Source organism: Dipteris shenzhenensis, chromosome 21 (genome assembly GCF_047967505.1).
Source record: "Dipteris shenzhenensis isolate YYH24624 ecotype China chromosome 21, Dip_SZ_1.0, whole genome shotgun sequence".
Classification (NCBI taxonomy): domain Eukaryota; kingdom Viridiplantae; phylum Streptophyta; class Polypodiopsida; order Gleicheniales; family Dipteridaceae; genus Dipteris; species Dipteris shenzhenensis.
The window spans coordinates 5,698,817-5,706,324 of NC_141616.1; the positions used below are offsets into that span (position 1 = coordinate 5,698,817).

Genomic DNA, 7,508 nt, shown 5'->3' on the forward strand with positions numbered 1-7,508 from the left:
ATTAAAAGCATCTTTAAAAATAGTATCTTAAAAACATAATAAATTTCTCTTTTAGATTAAAAATAGTATCTTAAAACCATACTATAATTATATTTAAAATAATTATAAAAATATATTATTAAAACGTTGAAAATAGTATCTAAAAATGCCATAAATGTTTCTAACATGGTAAAATCTTATAAAAATATATGATTAAAATCATCTTGAAACATGTTTTCAAAACATTAGAAATATTAATTGCTTCATTAAAAACATCTTAAAAATTAGTATCTTAAAAATTAGAAATTTCTATTTTAGATTAAATTTATTATCTTAAAAACATACTATAATATTATTATGTTAAATGATTATGGAACTAATATGATCATAAAATATCTAAAAATTTCTCTTTTAGATTAAAAATAGTATCTTAAAACCATACTATAATTATATTTAAAATAATTATAAAAATATATTATTAAAACGTTGAAAATAGTATCTAAAAATGCCATAAATGTTTCTAACATGGTAAAATCTTATAAAAATATATGATTAAAATCATCTTGAAACATGTTTTCAAAACATTAGAAATATTAATTGCTTCATTAAAAACATCTTAAAAATTAGAAATTTTTATTTTAGATTAAATTTATTATCTTAAAAACATACTATAATATTATTATTGTTATATGATCATAAAATGTCTAAAAATATATTATTAAAGCATTAAAAATATTAGTATCTAAAAAGTGCCATAAATGTTTTAACATGCTAAAAAATGCTATTAAAACGTTAAACATATTAAAATCTCTCTCTCTCTCTCTCTGTTTCACTCTCTCTCTCTTTCTCTCTCTCTCTCTCTCTCCACATTCAAGACATGTTTATATTATGCTAAAAATATTAGTATCTAAAAGTGCCATAAATTTTTTCATTTTTAAATCAAAATCTCTCTCTCTCTCTCTCTCTCTCTCTCTCTTTGTTTTTATCCTCTCTCTCTCTCTCTCTCTACATTTTTATCCCTATCTCTCTCTCTCTCTACGTTTTTATCCCTATCCCTATCTCTCTCTCTCTCTACATTTTTCTCTAGGGATAAAAACGGAGAGAGAGAGAGCAAAACGTAGAGATCTCTCTCTCTCTCTACGTTTTTATCCCTATATCTCTCTCTCTCTACGTTTTGCTCTAGGTATAAAAACGTAGAGAGAGAGAGTAAAACGTAGAGAGAGAGAGATAGGGATAAAAACGTAGAGAGTGAGAGAGAGAGAGAGTTTTTAAAAAATTATCCTAAAAACGTAGAGAGTAAGAGAGAGAGAGAGAGAGCATGCACTGATGTAAAAAGAAAGACTATGCCTTTTTTCCAATGGAACATAGGAGAGCTTGATTGATTCCGTCCGCTCCAACCAAGATTCCGTCTGTCAAGATGTCAAGAGACTCCAGAAATCTGTCAAGATGTGGAAGGGGACGATCACTGTCAGGTGGGTGTCGGAAGAACAGAGGGCACGTAGGTGTCGGAAGAACAGAGGTGGCGCGCGTGTTGTCAGGCGCGAGGTGAAACGAAGGGGAGGCGAATCGGAGTTAGAACGGAGGGGAGGCGGGAGTCGGAACGGCCATGGACGGAGTGAGATGGGGAATTTGGAGGAGGTTGGAGCAGGGGCGGCGAAAGTGGAGGAGGTTGGAGTGAGAGGCGACTCTGAAGAGCTGGAGAGTGCCCAGGTGGGTTGGCGCGCCGCGCAGTCGTTCAAAACCCCGCCGCCATGCATTTACAGCACAGTGCACCTGCAACAGCCGCCAACCTCGGGTCCTCATGAATGATACCAATCCGTGCACCCTCTGTGCACTGCCTCCACGATGTCTCTCTGCTCCCACGCTGGGCGACGCCATGTGGCAACTCGAAGCCTCCCTATCCTCCACGCCGCCATGCCACCTGGTGTTGCTCTCGAAGTTCACGTCATGCCCCATCTAGTCTACCTGCACTCTGGTCCGCGCAGTGTCTGGCAGTCTGCCTCTGCCATGCATCGATTTTCGCGCGCGGTGCACACTGCACTGCAAGCTCTGCAAGCTGACGCGATGGCTCTGGAAGACTGCGTGTCCCTCGCTGACGGCCCCTCGCATGGTGCCACGTGTGCAGCCAGAGTTACTCCAGCCGTCGCCCCATTTACTCCAGCCTCTGCCACTGACTAATCTGCCCCCACTCTGGTCCGCGCAATGTCTGGCAGTCTGCTGCCTCTGCCAGACACTGCCTCTGCCAACCCTCGCTGCGTGGTCGCCATATCCCCGAACCTCCCGCGAGCGACCATATCCCCGAGCCTTCTCTGCGTGGTCGCCATCTTTTATATCTCTAATTAATCTCTCCACCCCTTCCGGACCTCCCGCGAGCCTCCCTCCTCTCACCGGACCTCCCGCGAGCCTCCCTCCTCTCACGTACGGGATACTTCGCCGTAAGAGATATAAGAGATGGTTACTACGGAGACGGATTCAAGAACGGAACTGGATGTAGCGCTTTTCCACTTTGGGCTGGAGATCATGACCTATACATATGGGAATTTGCCTTAATTCTAATAGGTGATTTCTCTGCGTTGCTCCTTTCTAGAATATCTGCTGCTGGGTATGTACTCTGCAAGAATCTTTTCCTAGGCACACATCTCTTATAACATTGTTTTAAAATCCTCTCAGATGTCCTCCCGATAGGCGTCGTCGTGGCAATCCTCTGCGTCTTGCTTTTCTGCTTGCTAAAGTCTCGAGAGGCGCGACGTAGCAAGCGTAGGTACTTCAAACTGCACGGTGGACACAAATTGCAAGAGCTTCTGCCGGGCATCCAAGGCCAAGTAACGCCCAAACTCTTTGCAGAAGCTGAACTAAAAAAGGCTACTCAAAAGTTTTCCGAGACAATGAAACTCGGAAGTGGTGGCTATGGTACCGTTTACAAGGGCATCCTTACGGATGGCTCAGTTGTGGCGATCAAGAAGTCTAACCGCGCGCAGCAGCCTGAGGAAGCCGATCAATTCATCAACGAAATCATTCTTTGCTCCAATATCAACCATCGAAACATTGTTCAGCTGCTGGGTGGCTGTCTCGAGGCACGAGTCCCCCTCCTCGTCTATGAATACATTCCAAATGGAACGCTATCGGAGCATCTACGAAGCAAACTCGGTACCAAGTTGAGTTGGGAAATCCGCTTGCGAATTGCGCGTCAAACTGCAGACGCCATTGCCTATCTACATTCTGCTGTGTCTCCACCCATCATCCACAGAGATATAAAATCTGCTAACATCCTCCTGGACCACGACTTCACGCCAAAAGTTTCCGATTTCGGTGTGTCGAGACTAAGGGCACCTGATGAGACCCATGTCTCCACAGCCGTGATGGGCACATTTGGGTACTTAGATCCTGAATACTTTGAAACTTTCCGCCTCAGTGACAAGAGCGATGTTTACAGCTTTGGGATGGTGCTACTCGAGCTTGTAACTTCTTTGTCACCAGTGGCAATGGGCAGCAATCTATCTCTACTATGTACCAGAAAGCTGAGGACAGGAGAGTTCTCTCAACTCATAGATGCCCATCTTACAGCTTCTATGAGCGCACAAGAAATGAGCGCAGTTGATCATGTGGCTAAGATTGCCCTTACCTGCTTAACAATCCAAGGCCACAACAGGCCTTCTATGCGAGAGGTTTCTGATCAACTGTATGCTATTGAATTAAGCCACTCAAGTTGCAGTCATCCCAATTTGCAAGCAAACTCCAACTCTGACGATGCAGTACTAAGTGTTGCAAATGGACGATTGACGACATCTTCAAACCAGCTGTATGGTATCGAATTAAGTCGCTCAAGTTGCCCTCATCCCAATTTTCAAGCAAACTCCAACTCTGATGATGCAGTACAACTTGTTGCAAATGGACGATTGATGACAGTATGAATGAAGGCGTGAACATGGATTTGCTCGGATGCAAGGCATGGCTGTGATGGTGAATGAGGTGAGTATGTGGTGACTCTCATCTGAACCTCAGACTCCGTAGTAGATTCCGAGGGGGCTATATGAATTTTCATTTGCCTACCTTGAGCATTATAGCGGTTGTTCTTCGATGTTATACATGGTATAGACTAATTGTGAATCTCACACGTTTTCTAATTAGGAGAGATTCTCACTTAGAAAGAGACCTTATAACGAATAGATTAAGAAAAATGATTGAGGGCTAACCATGCCTAATAGGAGCAAGGGTGGGTGCAAAAAGGTCTACAATTCTCTAAGGTGAGCATCTAAATCTACGTCGTTCGATATGAAAAGTTCATGCTATTCCAGTGGGTAGTCAAACTCCAGAGCAGACAACGATGGCATTTTATTTGGAAAATGGGAGGTATGTCTAAGCACGTGCGATAGTCTTCATAGTATTAATCTCATCTAGATGCACATATCTTTTATTCTTTTTAAAAATCAACAATAGTCTTCCTTTGGTTTGAATATCCACATAAATAATTTTTTGGAAGTACTATTTAACTCAAAGTTAGATTTGGATATTTTTTGCCTTGTTGAGAATGGAGTCGAGAAGATTTACAATATTCAAAATAAGAGATTTGCTATTTAAGATCCTTTTAAATTTGAATAACGTGATCATCAAAAAATTTAATATCAACCATATCTATGCTATACTCAATTTGTTATATGCATATATAGATATACATTTAAATTATATATGTATGTATTTGTACATGATATATAAACGTGGTAGGTGAAATGTAAAACTTCTATAATAACACCTATTTCATTAATTTTGGACTTTTTGTGTTGTTTTTGGACGAAGCCCAAAAATCCTTCCCAAATGAAAACTTTACTTTGTGAAAATATCCTTCCCAAATCAAAATTTTACTTTCTGAAAATATTCTTCCCAAATCAAAAGTTCACTTTGTGGCACTATCACATTCATATAAAAATATTGTTTTTTCAATCTATACTTTTGCACCAACATGCAAGAATTTGAAATAATCCTATATTAAAAATTCTAGCTATATCTAAGTTATTTGTTAATTTAATTATTTTTGATATTGTTCCTTACGTTTTTCCTTGATGTGATAAATTTATAAATCCATGAAAGGAGACTTAAATATTTCATGAAAATAACATTGTCACTCGCAATATGCACAAAATTTTTAAAACTTTTAATAAATAGAAAAAAGACATGATGCCATAAGACCCAAGTTTTGTATTGAACCAAAGAGGTATAATAGCAATTATAGCTATTATTATATGATTACATTGAGAGACGTTGCTCTCAGCTAGAGTCTTTATATCCAAAATGATATAGATTGAACATATGTTTACAATTTAAATTGTTGCTCTTAAAGAGCCTCAATTCGTGCCATCTGCATAATTTGACTCCCCATTGTCTTATTGCTCAATGTCACGACAGTCCCTTGCCAGGTGCCATCTGCATAATTTGACTCCCACTTGTCTTGCCAAGCCTTGCCCCTTGGGTGCATTGACTCCCCATTGTCTTATTGCTCAATGCGATAGTCCCTTGCCAGGTGCCATCTACATTAACTCCCTATTGTCTTGCCAAGCCTTCACCCTTGGGTGACATCCAGTGCAAAATACAGGTGCCATCTGCATTAACTCCCACAAGTTATCTTGCCAAGCCTTGCCCCTTGGGTGCATTGACTCCCCATTGTCTTATTGCTCAATGTGATAGTCCCTTGCCAGGTGCCATCTACATTAACTCCCTATTGTCTTGGCAAGCCTTGACCCTTAGGTGACATCCAGTGCATATTTTGACTCTCATTTGACATAGGAGGTGATGACTCTGATTATAATTGTCTTGGATTGGCTTCTTGCCTAGTACCCAAATAAAATCCTTCAATGGACTTCAATACAAAGCTTTAATCATGGACATTCTTCATTTGCGCTGTCTCCTTCTACTTCCTCCATGGCGAGCATCCTTAAAAATTTGTATATATGCAAAATAGTTTGCTATGGTATTTTTATTTTTCCTTCTACCTCATATTCCATGTGCTTCTTTGATTTCTTTGCCCTTGATTGCCAAGACACTATGATTGTCTCCGTCAAAACTTGAGAGACCGCTTCATCATTTGGGACCCACTCCTTCATTATACAATTAGTATACAATGTGTTGTTATCCATATTCTCCTTCCTGCCCTTTGGCTCATACCATACCGCTGTAAATGTTGTAGCTCTCCCTTGGTCATCTCTTTGCACATCAACTACTTTTGCAACCCAAAACTTCACATTCTCATATTCATCATCCGATGGCTGAACCACAACAAAACAATCGACCTCTATATCTACTTGTGGCATAAACTCTCTCTTCTTCAGTCCACAATATGGACGTGGGAGCTGGGCGCAAATCGTTATGAACATTTGGCCAAAACATATTGCATTCTTCCTTGACATCCTTTGAGCCTCACATTCTCTCAAGGTCCTTTATTAAATTTCGCGTCTTGTTAATTACAGTGGTAGTGTGTTCTCTCCAAGTAGGCTTCGAATCAGGATATCTCCGGAGCATTTCCTCTTTGTATGTAATAAATACTTTTAATCCTTCTATTTCACAGTTAGACCTCTCATTGAATTCTTGTATAGGAGCCCATGTTGGATACCTTTCCTTGCTGAGAATTGAAGTTAAGAGACTGTAAGGTTCTTCAGGTTCCCATTTTGTATCACGAGAATACTGTTGCCATTGCATTACGGGTTTTTCATCTTTAAAAAAAAAACAAAAGTAGTGTGGATTGGTATGACCTGTCAATGCATCACCACCCGTTTGTATGAAACGTAGAATGAAGCTCTTCCAATCATACATTCTTTCGAGCCTCTCACATACTGTACTTTCCTTACGACCACCAACTTGCCTGCCACATCTTCTTATCAAGTCATCTATTGTCTCCACATCCTTACATTTAAGCTCCCTTGAGACTATGCTAAAAACCTGATCGATATCCTCATGTGTATGCCCAACATACAAAAATCCACATTCGACCTCATCGAAGATTCGATGAGCAACTAGCATGGAGCAGAATGCAAACATGAGTACATTCTTATTTTCTCGCTAGTAATTATCAGCTTGTATTCTCAAAGTCGGTGGTAGGCGACCTTTTTCTGCATGTACATTGCGAATTGCCTTCATAATAGATGTTACAACTTGATTGCTATCATGTAGATGCAAGGAATCAATGCATATATCTGCAAAGAACTTAATTCCATGCACTAACACTCCACAGAGATGTGTCTTTAGAAAGAGCTTTCCTTGTAATTTAGGTGGAGTGGCAACAAAACGAGGCAATGTTGTTGTATTTTGATCCATGCCATCTACAATAAGGCACATGTAGTCATCGGGATGCGAAATATCTTGCTCCTTCCAAAATGCATATTTTTGTCTAGAATGTTGAATAAGGTCATGATGAGATTTTCAGTTTTTTTTGTATAATTTCCTTTGATTTGGACATGTTGCACTCTCAATCACTCACTTTAAATCATCACAGACATTTCACTTTGACATTTTTTGCCTCCTTGGGATTTTAACATATCCAA

General features: G+C 39.8%; 1 pseudogene across 1 annotated transcript; it reads left to right on the forward strand.

Moving 5' to 3' along the window:
* Positions 1-2,436: 2,436 nt before the first annotated feature.
* On the forward strand, positions 2,437-4,040 carry LOC147888403 (wall-associated receptor kinase-like 14 pseudogene; annotated as a pseudogene). The gene is made up of 2 exons (XR_015543030.1): positions 2,437-2,538; positions 2,650-4,040. The product of XR_015543030.1 is annotated as a wall-associated receptor kinase-like 14 pseudogene (transcript).
* The last annotated feature ends 3,468 nt before the right edge of the window (positions 4,041-7,508 follow it).